This window comes from Heterodontus francisci, unplaced genomic scaffold (genome assembly GCF_036365525.1).
Source record: "Heterodontus francisci isolate sHetFra1 unplaced genomic scaffold, sHetFra1.hap1 HAP1_SCAFFOLD_61, whole genome shotgun sequence".
NCBI lineage: Eukaryota > Metazoa > Chordata > Chondrichthyes > Heterodontiformes > Heterodontidae > Heterodontus > Heterodontus francisci.
This window is the reverse complement of record NW_027141441.1, coordinates 10,076,391-10,090,943: the sequence shown is the minus strand read 5'-3', so window position 1 is coordinate 10,090,943 and position 14,553 is coordinate 10,076,391.

Below are 14,553 nucleotides of genomic sequence, written 5' to 3'. Positions count from 1 at the left end.
CCAACACGGGGGCACTGTGCGGAGGGGGCGAGACTTCGGGTGTGCATGAAGGATCTGACGGGGAGGGCCCTTCTCACCACCAGCCAAGCTACGTCTTGGTGCTTGTTTGAAAGTTCTGGTGATGAGGCATTCCGCCAAATGACTTTGACGGTCTGCTCGGGGAACCATCCGACAGGATCCACCGTTTCCTTTTCCCGTAGGGCCTTGAGGACATTTCGTGCAGACCACTGCCTGATGGACCGGTGGTCAAAGGTGTTTTCCCGCAGAAACTGCTCCACGAAGGATAGATGGTACGGCACGTCCCAACTGCACGGAGCGTTCCGCGGCAATGTGACCAGGCCCATCCTTCGCAACACCGGGGACAGATAGAACCTCAGCACGTAGTGACACTTGGAGTTTGCGTACTGGGGATCTACACACAGCTTGATGCAGCCGCACACGAAGGTGGTCATCAGGATGAGGGCCACGTTGGGTACATTTTTCCCGCCCTTGTCCAGAGATTTGAACATCGTGTCCCTCCGGACCCGGTCCATTTCAGATCCCCAGACGAAGCGGAAAATGGCTCGGGTGACTGCCACGGCGCAGGAGTGGGGTATGGCCCAGACCTGCGCCACGTCGGGCAACAACGTGAGCGCCTCACACCCGATGACCACGTTCTTACCCACAATGGAGAGAGATCGCTGCCCCCACATGCCCAACTTTTGTCGTACCTTGGCTTCTCGCTCCTCCCATGTGTTGGTGCACGCCCCGGCCCTTCCGAACCATATCCCCAGCACCTTCAGGTAATCTGACCTGACGGTGAAGGGGACAAAGGATCGGACAGCCCAGTTCCCAAGGAACATGGCCTCGCTCTTGCCATGGTTAACTTTGGCTCCCGAGGCCAGTTCGAACTGGTCGCAGATGCTCATCAGTCTGCGCACGGACAGCGGATCCGAGCAGAAAACGGCGACGTCATCCATGTACAGGGAGGTTTTGACCTGAGTGCCTCCGCTGCCTGGGATTGTCGCCCCTCTTATGCTCGCATCCTTCCTAATAGACTCAGCAAAGGGTTCAATACAGCAAACAAACAAGACCGGGGACAGAGGACAGCCCTGTCTGACTCTGGATTTGATCGGGAAACTTTCAGATTCCCACCCGTTGATTGAGACTGCGCTACTGATGTTTGTGTAGAGCAGTTGGATCCAATTGCAGATTCCCTCCCCAAACCCCATTTTGGAAAGCACGTCCATCATGTAGGTGTGCGATATCCTATCAAAAGCCTTCTCCTGGTCCAGGCTGATGAGGCAGGTGTCCACCCTCCTGTCCCGTACGTCGGCGATCGTCTCCCTGAGTAGCGCGAGACTATCAGAGATCTTCCTGCCGGGTACAGTACAGGTCTGATCGGGGTGAATCACCAACTCCAGAGCAGACTTGACTCGACTGGCTATGACTTTGGACAGAATCTTGTAATCAACATTAAGCAGTGAGATGGGCCACCAATTTCTGATTTCTGCCCTCTCCCCCTTCTGCTTGTAAATGAGCGTGATGATGCCTTTTCTCATGGATTCTGATATGCTGCCGGCCAGGAGCATACTCTCGTATACTTCCAGCAGGTCCGGGCCAACCCAGTCCCACAGGGCCGAGCACAACTCGACCGGTAAGCCGTCGCTCCCGGGAGTTTTACTCGTCTCGAAAGGCTCGACGGCCTTTGTTAGCTCGTCCAGAGTTAGCGGCTTGTCCAGTCTCTCCCTCCTGCTGTCATCTAAGACCTCTGTGATAGATGACAGGAAGGACTGGGAGGCTCTGCTGTCTGTGGGCTTCGCGTCATACAGCCCAGCACAAAAGGATTTGCTGATCCTTAGTATGTCGGACTGCGAAGACGATACCGAGCCATCTTCTTCCTTCAGGCTGCTGATAACAGAGCTCTCTCTGTGTACCTTTTGGAAGAAGTAACGCGAGCACGTCTCATCCTGCTCGTTGGAGCGGACTCTGGACCGGAAGATGATCTTGGAGGCCTCCTTGGCAAAGAGCGAGGCCTGCTGGCTCTTCACCTCTTGGAGGTCCTCCTTGACCTTGACCCCCATTGACTGCAACCGGAGAAGATTTTGCATAATTTTCTGGAGTCGGGACAGTTCCCTCTGTCTCTCTCTCGCCTTCTGAACACCTTTGTGGATGAAGAACCTCTTGATGTTCTCCTTAATCGCTTCCCACCAGTGAACTGGAGACTCAAAGAGGGGTTTCACGGTCCTCCAACCTTTGTAATCCCTTTTGAGTTCCTCAACGTTCTCTGGGGTCAGCAGTGTAGCATTGAGTTTCCACGTCCCTCTGCCAACCCGCTGGACGTCCTGTAAGTGACAGTCGGCCAGTAAGAGGCAGTGGTCGGAGAAGAACACCGGCTTGACGTCGGTGGATCCGACCGTGACAGCACGAGACACAAACAGGAAGTCAATCCTGGAACGGGCAGACCCGTCCGATCTTGACCATGTGTATCTGCGCTGCGCTCTGTCAGCAGGTTTGCTGAAGACGTCGTGCAGTTTGGCATCTTTAACTGTTTCTATTAGGAATCTGGACGTAGCGTCCAGTTTGCTGTCATCACTGCCAGATCGTCCAGCCGCATCGATGATGCAGTTGAAGTCACCGCCTAGGATGACCGGCCTGGACGTCGCCAGCAGCAGTGGGAGCTGCTGGAAGACGGTCAGCCGCTCGCTGCGTTGTCCCGGGGCGTACACGTTGATCAACCGGAGCGGAGCGTTGTTGTACATCACGTCTGCGATGAGGAGGCGGCCGCCCACCACCTCCTTAACTTCGGAGATGGTGAAGTTACCTCCCCGCAGCAGAATACCCAGGCTGGAGGAACGGCAGTCATTACCCCCCGACCAGATCGATGGCCCGTGGGACCACCATCGCGACCACTGCCTGTAGGTGCTGAGGTGTGGTATTCCACACTCCTGCAGAAACAGTAGGTCAGCTTTGACCTTGGCAAGGTAATCCAAGGTTGAAATACATCGCGTAGTAGATTTAATGCTACGCACATTAATGGAAGCAATTCTTACACCCATGTTTTACTAAAAATTAGTTGTTGCTTCCCATACCATTTGTCCTCGCTAGTCCCAGTCCTTCGGGATGTTCCTGCATACCCATCGTGTGCGCAAGCAGTTTCACGTTGATTGGGCTCAGAAACCCCTCCTGATTTTTCATGCAGGGTTTGTTCCGCTCGGGTGACATCGAGGGGGTCTTGTAGGCAGAGAGCATTGGGTTGTCCTCAGCTGCTTCCATCTGTTCCTCCTCGAAAACATCACAGCTCCCGGTCTCCAGGAGCTCAGGTGCGCCAGACGTGTCTTTGCTCCCGGTGTCCCGGAGCTGAGATGCATTGGCCACGTCGTTACGAGTGGGGCATTGGGGTTGGGCCACGCCTGGCCCATCACAGCTTCCAGTGCCCGGGGGCTGGGATGCTTTACCATCCATCTCGGAGTTCTGCCGCCTCTTTTGAAGGGGCTGTCGTTCCAGCATTTCCCCGTCCAGTGAAGAGGAGTTGTTGCAGTCTGATTCAGAAGAGAGCGTCCTCTTGCCACTGGTTTGGGTGGTGGCTTTGGGATGTTTTTTCTTTGTGGTTTTCCTCTGGACCACTTGCCACTGACCTGTTTGTGTCGATAGGCTGACTGGAGGGGAAGCTATGTTGGATTTGGTGCTTGGCAACGAACAAGGCCAGGTGGCAGATCTCTCGGTGGGAGAGCATTTCGGTGATAGTGATCACAACTCCCTGACCTTTACTATCGTCATGGAGAGGGACAGGAGCAGACGGGATGGGAAAATATTTAATTGGGGGAGGGGGAATTACAATGCTATTAGGCAGGAACTGGGGTGCATAAATTGGGAACAGATGTTCTCAGGGAAATGCACGACAGAAATGTGGAGGTTGTTTAGGGAGCACTTGCTGCGACTGCTGGATAGGTTTGGCCCGATGAGGCAAGGAAGGGATGGTAGGGTGAAGGAACCTTGGATGACAAGAAATGTGGAACAGCTAGTCAAGAATAAGAAGGAAGCTTACTTAAGGTTGAGGAAGCAAGGATCAGACAGGGCTCTAGAGGGTTACAAGGTAGCCAGGAAGGAACTGAAGAATGGACTTAGGAGAGCTAGAAGGGGACATGAAAAAGTCTTGGCGGGTAGGATTAAGGAAAATCCCAATGCGTTCTACACTTATGTGAGGAACAAGAGGATGGCCAGAGTGAGGGTTGGGCCGATCAAGGATAGTGGAGGGAACTTGTGCCTGGAGTCGGAGGAGGTAGGGGAGGTCCTAAATGAATACTTTGCTTCAGTATTCACTAGTGAGAGGGACCTGGTCGTTTGTGAGGACAGCGTGAAACAGGCTGATATGCTCGAACAGGTTGATGTTAAGAGGGAGGATGTGCTGGAAATTTTGAAAGACATGAGGACAGATAAGTCCCTGGGGCCAGCCGGGATATACCCAAGGATATTAAGGGAAGCGATGGAAGAGATTGCCGCGCCTTTGGCGATGATCTTTGCGTCCTCACTGTCCACTGGAGTAGTACCAGATGATTGGAGGGTGGCAAATGTTATTCCCTTGTTCAAGAAAGGGAATAGGGATAACCCTGGGAATTATAGACCAGTCAGTCTTACGTAGGTAGTGGGCAAATTATTGGAGAGGATTCTGAGAGACAGGATTTATGATTAGTTGGAAAAGCATAGTTTGATTAGAGACAGTCAGCATGGCTTTGTGAGGGGCAGGTCATGCCTCACAAGCCTTATTGAATTCTTTGAAGATGTGACAAAACACATCGATGAAGGAAGAGCAGTGGATGTGGTGTATATGGATTTCAGCAAGGCGTTTGATAAGGTTCCCCATGGTAGGCTCATTCAGAAAGTAAGGAGGCATGGGATACAGGGAAAGTTGGCTGTCTGGATACAGAATTGGCTGGCCCATAGAAGACAGAGGGTGGTAGTAGATGGAAAGTATTCAGCCTGGAGCTCGGTGACCAGTGGTGTTCCGCAGGGATCTGTTCTGGGACCTCCGCTCTTTGTGATTTTTATAAATGACTTGGATGAGGAAGTGGAAGTCTGGGTTAGCAAGTTTGCCGATGACACGAAGGTTGCTGGAGTTGTGGATAGTGTGGAAGGCTGTTGTAGGTTGCAACAGGACATTGACAGGATGCAGAGCTGGGCTGAGAAGTGGCAGATGGAGTTCAACCTGGAAAAGTGTGAAGTGATTCATTTTGGAGGGTTGAATTTGAATGCAGAATACAGGCGAAAAGACAGGATTCTTGGTAGTGTGGAGGAACAGAGGGATCTTGGGGCCCATGTCCATAGATCGCTCAAAGTTGCCACCCAAGTTGATAGGGTTGTTAAGAAGCAGTATGGTGTGTTGGCTTTCATTAACAGGGGGATTGAGTTTAAGAGCCGCGAGGTTATGCTGCAGCTCCATAAAGCCCTGGTTAGACCACACTTGGAATATTGCGTTCAGTTCTGGTCGTCTCATTATAGGAAGGATGTGGAAGCTTTAGAGAGGGTGCAGAGGAGATTTATCAGGATGCTGCCTGGACTGGAGGGCATGTCTTACGAAGAAAGATTGAGGGAGCTGGGACTTTTCTCATTGGAACGAAGAAGGATGAGAGGTGACTTGATAGAGGGGTGCAAGATGATGAGAGGCATAGATAGAGTGGATAGCCAGAGACTTTTTCCCAGGGTGGAAAGGGCTATCACCAGGGGGCATAATTTTAAGGTGATGGAGGAAGGTTTCGGGGAGATGTCAGAGGTAGGTTCTTCACACAAGAGAGTGGTCGGTGCATGGAATGCACTGCCAGCGGTGGTAGTAGAAGCAGATACATTAGGGACATTTAAGCGTCTCTTGGATAGGTACATGGATGATAGTAGAATGAAGGGTATGTAGGTAGTTTTGATCTTAGAGTAGGTTAAAGGTTCGGCACATCATCGTGGGCCGAAGGGCCTGTACTGTGCTGTACTGTTCTATGTTCCATAACACAGGTGTTGGGAGGCTCAGCCTGGCTACGCAATGTTACAAGGACGCTGAGTGACACCATCGACAACGGGACAGAGAGAAAAACGCACAGAAAACGAATAGACTGTGAGGAAGCAAAAGTGAGGAACGGAGAGAGAGAGACAGACAACGAAACTGAGATGGAGAAACAAGGCATTTGTATGATTGTGCTCTCTCTGTTGTGTAACGGTATTTCCTGTTGTGTAAATATATTTTCTGTTGTGTAAAGATGTACCCTGTTGTTGTGTAAAGGTTTTCCCTGTTATTGTTTTATTTTCTGTTGCTGACCGTCTCCTCACTGTGACCATTTGTCCTGGTTTTATTGTGGCCAAAATCACCATCTGGTGGTGGAGAGGAGGCTCTGCAGGAAGGGGTTGACAAAGTGGGAGAGACTCGGCTGGTCCGTGTTTGCAGTTTGTGTTCGTGTGAGGAAAAGTGATTTGTTACTGATTGATGTGTTCACTCAAAGGAAAAAGCTGATTGCAATTGAGCACATCTCGTTATTCTGGGGAAACACTTGATGTTTTGAAAGTGAACTGTTTGCGTTGTTACCAAACATAAATAGCAGAGAATGGTTTCAATCCATCGACCTCTGGGTTATGGGCCCAGCACGCTTCCGCTGCGCCACTCTGCTAACTGCTGTTTTAAATTTTAGCTGCCTGTTAGTGAAATATGTTCATTTCCCCAATGTTTTTATCAAAATAGGATTGTGGTCGGATTTCTCAAGAATCCCGGACTCAGCAACACACGTGCTGACGGACTCACCATCACTGCACAATGACACAAGGACACTGAGTAACAGCACCGACAATGAGGGAGACAGAGAAAGACACACAGAAAACCAGGAAGATATTATCAGGACCCAGAAAGGAACAGACAGAGAAAGACACACAGAAAACCAGGAAGAGATTATCAGGACCCAGAAGGGAACAGACAGAGAAAGACACACAGAAAACCAGAAAGAGATTATCAGGACCCAGAAGGGAACAGACAGAGAAAGGGACTGAGCAAACCAGCAAGAGACAACGAAAGACTGATGATTTATGTAATTGTGTTCTCTGTTGTGTAAAGATATTTCCTGCTGTGTAATATGTTCTCTGTTGTGTTACTGTATTCGCTGTTGTGTGAAGATGTTCTCTGTTATTGTGTAAAATGGTTCCCTGTTGGGTAAAGATCTTCTCAGTTGTGTTAATATGATCCGTCTTGTGTAAAATTGTTCCGGGTTGTTTAAATATGTTCCCTGCTCTTTAATGTAGAGCTGAGCCTGCACTAATGGAATTGCTACAGTATCTTCCAGTCTGATACTGTATGAGGGTTGGAATGTGATCCAAAGCACAGTCTATACAAATTAAATTGCTATTGTATCTTTTAGTTTCACAATCCGGGGGAGTTTTAAACTTAAATCTCAGTTTGTATCTCAGGTTATGCTATCTTTCAGATTCTCTCAATCTGATATCACACTTGAGATTTAGACTTAAGAAAGGATGTACTGGCATTGAAGGAGTTCAAAAGCGATTCACTCAGCTGATTCCTGAGATGAAGGGGTTGACTTATGAAGAACGGCGAAACAGGTTATTCATTCGTGTTTAGAAGAATGAGGGGTGATCTTTTGAAACGTACAAGATTCTGAGGGGGCTTAACAGGGTGAAGAAGGGTCTCTGACCTGAAACATTAACTCTGCTTCTCTCTTCACAGATGCTGCCAGACCTGCTGAGTATTTCCAGCATTTCTTGTTTTTATTAACAGGGTAGATGTTGAGAAGATGTTTCCACTAGTGGGGGAATCTCAAACTAGGCGACATAGTTACAGAATAAGGGGACACTCATTTAAAACTGAGATGCAAAGGAATTTCTTCTCTCAGAGGGTAGTGAATGTCTGGAATTCTCTATCCCAGACAGTATTGGAGGCTAAATCACTGAAAGTATTTAAAGAGGATGTAAATAGATTTTTGAAATATTGGAGAGTTGAGGTCCATGAAGAGCTGGCATGAAAGAGGAGTTGAGGTCTGGGGCAGATCAGCCATGATCTTACTGAATGTCAGGGCAGGCTTGAGGGGCCGAATGGCCTACTCCTGCTCCTATTTCTTCTGTTCTTATGTTATGTTATATCTAATGTATATGTCAGGATGCACTATGGGAATTAATACTGAAACTTATAAACTCATAATGTGTGTAAATATTGGGCTGATATTTAACTTGAATCTCAGAGTACATTACTGTAGTTAATTCTGTCAGTTTGAAAAGGGAACTCTGTTCCATAATGAAAACAAGAAATGCTGGAAATACTCAGCAGGTCAGGCAGCATCTGGAGAGAGAGAAGCAAAGTTAACGTTTCAGGTCAGTGACCTTTCAGATGCTGCCAGACCTTTTGAAAGTCCATGTACACCACATCAACAGCATTGCCCTCATCGTCCCTCTCTGTTACCTCATCAAAAAGCTACAGCAGGACAGTTAAACATGATTTTCCCTTAAGATATCCATGCTGGCTTTCTTGAATTAACTCACATTTGTCCATGGGATTATTAATTTTGTTCCGAATTATTCTTTCGAGAAATTTTCCCACCTCCAAAATTGAACTGACCAGGGAGTGAAATGAGGTGAGTTGCTCTAACAGAGAGCCAGCACGGGTTCGACAGGCTGAATGGCCTCCTTCTGTGCTGTAGCCATTCTATGATTGTATGATTCTAGCAACAACTGTTGGTGGAGAGGCAGTGATGCAGCAATAGGTTGACAGAAATGGGAAAGTCTGGGCTGATGTGTGTTCGGGTTTGTGAATAAAGGTGATTTGGAATCTGTGTTCCAAATTGAAGTGTTTACTGGAAGGAAGAAGTTGATGTAAATAAAGAGTAAAACGTGTTAAGATGAAGCGTGGTGTGATTGTGGGCAGCAGTAAATATAGTGCTGGTGAATTATTTGTGTTAATAAACTTCCACTGCGCCCTCTGCTGCAGGCTGCTGTTTATATCCAGCTGTGTATTAGTGCTGTGTGTTAACGAGATAAATGTTTGTTTCAACGCTGTTTATAAAGCAATAGCATTGCACTCAAACAGTCCCAGACATAGCAACACACGTACAAAAGCAAAATACTGCAGATGCTGGAAATCTGAAACATAAACAGAAAATGCTTGAAATAATCAGCAGTTCTGGCAGCATCTGTGGAGAGAGAACAAAGTTAATGTGAGCTAAGGAAACAGACCTGAACTGTTAACTGTTTCTCTCTGCACAGATGCTGCCAGACCGACTGAGCATTTCCAGCATTTTCTGTTTTTATTACAGCAACACAGGCGTTGGGAGGCTCAGCCTGGCTACACAATGTTATAAGGACGCTGAGTAACACCATCGACAACGGGACAGAGAGAAAAACACACAGAAAACCAAGAATAGACTGTGAGGAAGCAAAAGTGAGGGACAGAGAGAGAGGCAACGAGACTGAGATGGAGAAACAAGGCATTTGTATGATTGTGTTCTCCCTGTTATCTAAAGGTATTTCCTGTTGTGTAAATATGTTTTCTGTTGTGTAAAGATGTACCCTGTTGTTGTGTAAAGGTTTTCCCTGTTATTGTTTTATTTTCTGTTACTGACCGTCTCCTCACTGTGACCATTTGTCCTGGTTTTATTGTGGCCAACATCACCATCTGGTGGTGGAGAGGTGGCTCTGCAGGATGGGGTTGACAAAGTGGGAGAGACTCGGCTGATCCGTGTTTGCAGCTTGTGTTCGTGTGAGCAAAAGTGATTTGTTACTGATTGATGTGTTCACTAGAAAGAAGAAGCTGATTGCAACAGAGTGCCTTTGGAAGCATCTTGTTATTATGGGGAAATACTTGATGTTTTGATATTGAACTTTTTGCATTATCACCAAACATAAATAGCAGAGAATGGTTTCGATCCATTGATCTCTAGGTTATGAGCCCAGCAAACTTCCGCTGCACCACTCTGCTAACTACTTTTTTCAATTTCAGCTGCCCGTTAGTGAAATATGTTCATTCCCCAATGTTTTTATAAAAATAGGATTGGAGTCGGATTTCTCAAGAATCCCGGACTCAGCAACACACGTGCTGACGGACTCACCCTCACTGCACAATGACACAAGGACACTGAGTAACAGCACCGACAATGAGGCAGGCAGAGAAAGACACACAGAAAACCAGGAAGATATTATCAGGACCCAGAAAGGAACAGACAGAGAAAGACACACAGAAAACCAGGAAGATATTATCAGGACTCAGAAATGAACAGACAGAGAAAGGTACTGAGCAAACCAGCAAGAGACAGCGAGATAAAAGCAAAATACTGCGGATGCTGGAAATCTGAAATAAAAACAAGAAATGCTGGAACCACTCAGCAGGTCTGGCAGCATCTGTGGAAAGAGAAGCAGAGTTAACGTTTCGGGTCAGTGACCCTTCATCAAGGAGGCGAGGACAAATTGTATGGGAAGCAACAACTAATTTTTAGTAAAAAATGGGTTTAAGAATTGCTTCCATTAATGTGCGTAGCATTAAATCTACTACGCGATGTGTTTCAACCTTGGATTACCTTGCCAAGGTCAAAGCTGACCTACTGTTTCTGCAGGAGTGTGGAATACCACACCTCAGCAGCTACAGGCAGTGGTCGCGATGGTGGTCCCACGGGCCATCGATCTGGTCGGGGGGTAATGACTGCCGTTCCTCCGGCCTGGGTATTCTGCTGCGGGGAGGTAGCTTCACCATCTCCGAAGTTAAGGAGGTGGTGGGCGGCCGCCTCCTCGTAGCAGACGTGATGTACAACAACGCTCCGCTCCGGTTGATCAACGTGTACGCCCCGGTACAACGCAGCGAGCGGCTGACCGTCTTCCAGCAGCTCCCACTGCTGCTGGCGACGTCCAGGCCGGTCATCCTAACGGTGACTTCAACTGCATCATCTGGAGATCTAAAATGGACCAGGGCGGGAGGGACACGATGTTCAAACCTCTGGACAAGGGCGGGAAAAATGTACCCAACGTCGCCCTCATCCTGATGACCACCTTCGTGTGCAGCTGCACCAAGCTGTGTGTGGAGCCCCAGTACACAAACACCAAGTGTCACTATGTGCTGAGGTGTTGCGAAGGATGGGTCTGGTCACATTGCCGCGGATCGCTTCATCCAGTTGGACCGTACCATACCAGCTATCCTTCGTGGGAATGTTTCTGCGGGAAAACACCTTTGACCACCAATCCATCAGGCAGTGGTCTGCACGGAATGTCCTCAAAGCCCTATGGGAAAAGGAGATGGTGGATCCGGTCGGATGGTTCCCCGAGCAGACTGCCAAAGTCATTTGGCAGAATGCCTCATCACCAGAACTTTCAAACAAGCACCAAGATGTAGCTTGGCTGGTGGTAAGAAGAGCCCTTCCTGTCAGATCCTTCCTGCATGCCCAAAGTCTCGCCCCCTCCACACGCGGCCCTCGAGGTGGCTGCGGTGGGGAAGAGACAGTTGCCCACCTCCTTCTAGAATGTGTCTTTGCAAAGCAGGTGTGGAAAGAGATGCAGTGGTTTTTGTCGAGGTTCATCCCAAGCAGCTCTGTAACACAGGAGTCTGTGCTCTACGGGCTGTTCCCAGGGATGCACAACGAGATAAACATTAACTGCTGCTGGAGGACCATCAATTCGGTGATAGACACTCTTTGGTCTGCCCTAAACTTGCTGGTCTTCCAGCGGAAAGAGTTGTCCACGACCGAGTTTTGCAGACTGGCACATTCCAAGGTCCAGGGCTACGTGCTGAGGGACGCACTAAAGCTTGGGGTAGCCACTGCAAAGGCTCAATGGGGAAAGACCACTGTGTAAGGTCCCCCCGCCATCGTGAACTGGGCAGCTGGACCCATTGGAAACCCCTCGTGCTGAAGACACCAGATATGGGTTTGCTGTAAAATGTCCATGTCAGGTAAAATGGAGTGGAAGGGTTGTGAGGCAACTCACTCCTGTATTGAAGAAAACGGATTTCCTTTGCACTTTTTGGAATGTCAACTTGGTGCTGTTTTGAACTGTTGTATAATGCATTTTTTACAGATTTATATGAAGAAAGCATATTTTTAGGAATAAAATCCTGGGGATTCATATGCATAGTTCTTTGAAGGTGGCAGGACACATTGAGAAAGTAGTTAGCAAAGGATATGGGATCTTGGGCTTCATAAATAGAGGTACTGAGTACAAAAGTAGGGAAGTTATGCTGAACCTGTATAAATTTCTAGTTGGGCCACAACCAGAGAATTGCATCCAGTTCTAGTCAACACACGTTTGGAGGGATGTGAGTGTCCTTGAGAGGGTGGAGAAGATTTATCAGAATGGTTCCAGACATGAGGGATTTTAGCTGTAAGGTTAGGTTGGAGAAGCTGGGGTTGTTCTCCTTGGAGCAAAGGAGATTGAGGGGAGTTTTGATAGACATGTACAAGATTATAATAAATATGACAGGTTTAGATAACTTACAGGGCAATGGGGATAGAGCGGGGGAATGGGACTGAATGGATTGATTTACATGGTCTTGATGGGCAAAATGACTTCCTGTACTGTAGTGACTCCAGGACTCAATGACTCTCTCTCCTTCTCTCTCTCTCTCTCTCTCTGTCTATCGCTTTACCTCTCTCTGCCTCTCTCTCTCTATCTGTCTTTAGCTGGTCCTCTAACTTTCTATCGCACTCTCTCTCTCTCTTTATTTTCACTCTCTCTCTCTCCATTACACACATATTTGTCAATCACATGTCAAAGAAGGAAGCGTAATGAAGGAATGGCTGCGCTCTTGAAAATGTTTCCAGCAGAATAGTTAAATGTTTAAAGTTTCTGTAGGGAGTTTGACCTGAGATGGTGAGACACAAGGATGTGAGGTTATTAAAGTCTTCACCAAATGTAATAGGGAATAATTTTCTTCACTGGTGAACCCAAAGGAACAAATATGGCACAAGAATGAGAAAAGTCAGAGGATTGAGAAACATCCAATGGTTCTTCACATATACAAGTCAGCAGACCCACAGAAAAACAGTAGGTTGAGAGTTCAGATCCAGTGATAGACTGGACAAATATCGAGCCAATGCTTTTTTCTTTATAAACCCAACATCTGTCCACTTGGCTATTGCACCTCGTCTCGATGTATCTGATAATACTGATACTATTTGTATTCCACAGTTGCTTTGAAATCACAGGCAATATAAATGGATTGGGAATGTCAATGGTCAGGAACCATTAATGGATTGGGAAAGTCAATGGACTGGAAAATATCAGTGGATTGGGAAATTCTATGGGCTGAGTTATATCAATGGATTGGGACAGTTCAGTACATTGTGAAACATCAATGGATTAGGAAACAGGAATTAAAGGGACAGATGGAGAAGGCTCGAGGAATCATGTGGCTACTCCTCATGTTCTTCCCAGTGTCCGGGATAAAGTGCAACATCACACTGATTTCCAGATGGCCGAAACAAATGCAACTGACATCTTTTGTGGAAACATCACATTTAAAGTGAGAAACTAATCAAAAGGCACAGACGGGGATTGAACCAGTGATATGCAGTTTATAAGACTGACGCCTTACCACTTGGCCACCATGCCTTTGCTTAATGGACTCCTGAGGCTCCAGAGGAGGATTTGTGATTCTTTTTCAATTTGGTTGAAACAGCATCGAGAAACATGCACAGAAATAAAGAGGGATTGTGGAATGGGGAACAGATCAGCCTCATTTACATCATCAGCATCATGAAATCTTCATTCAGACGTTCCATTCCCATCCTCAGCTTTTCTCACATCTGTACAATAATATAAGAGTGGACATTGGGTTGTTACTGGTCAGATTATATAAATAGACTATGTGCATCATCACAGGAAGTGATGTAATATAATCTGTACGGCACCTCATGGAGAGTTGTCGATGAAACCTTCAATGCAAGGTGTGTAGAGTAAACTCAGGTTATTTTAACCGTCAGATTCTTATAAATTCTGTACTAAGCCTTGACAGATATCAGAATATTATATGGGGGCCACAGTAAACCAAAGTGAAGATGGAGAAATCTTTGCCTGCACCTTTGAAAAGGTCACTGGACTGAACCAAGCCGAGGAGTGGCCGAGATGGTTCCAGAGGTTTGCAAGGTATCGTACTGCATCGGGTCTCGTGCAGAAGCCAGACATGGAGCAGGTCAGTACGCTATTGTCTGCAATGGACGGAGTGTGCAGGCAACATCCTCATGAAGAACAGAAGGCTACATGTGAAGAAGTTATTAAGGCACTCAAGACCTATTTTAATTGAGGAAAAAAATGTCATCGTGGAGCCAAAGTTAAAAAGCTGCATTTGCTGACAACGCAACCACCAGGTGACGCTGTACTAGCACATGCGCAAATGCAGCCTCTTCCACTGAAACGTCACTGTCTGTGACATTCAGGCAGCTGCCAGGATTAAAGATGGAGCTACTCAATTTCTCACAGAAAACAACTTCGACCCAAAAATCCCCTCAAAGGTTGCCATCACCGCCTCCGTCCCACCCCAACAGTCCCCCGCTACCTCTTGCGCATTCGCCAGTTATATAGTACCAAGTCATCTTAATTCACCTAAAGTGAATTACTTTAGGA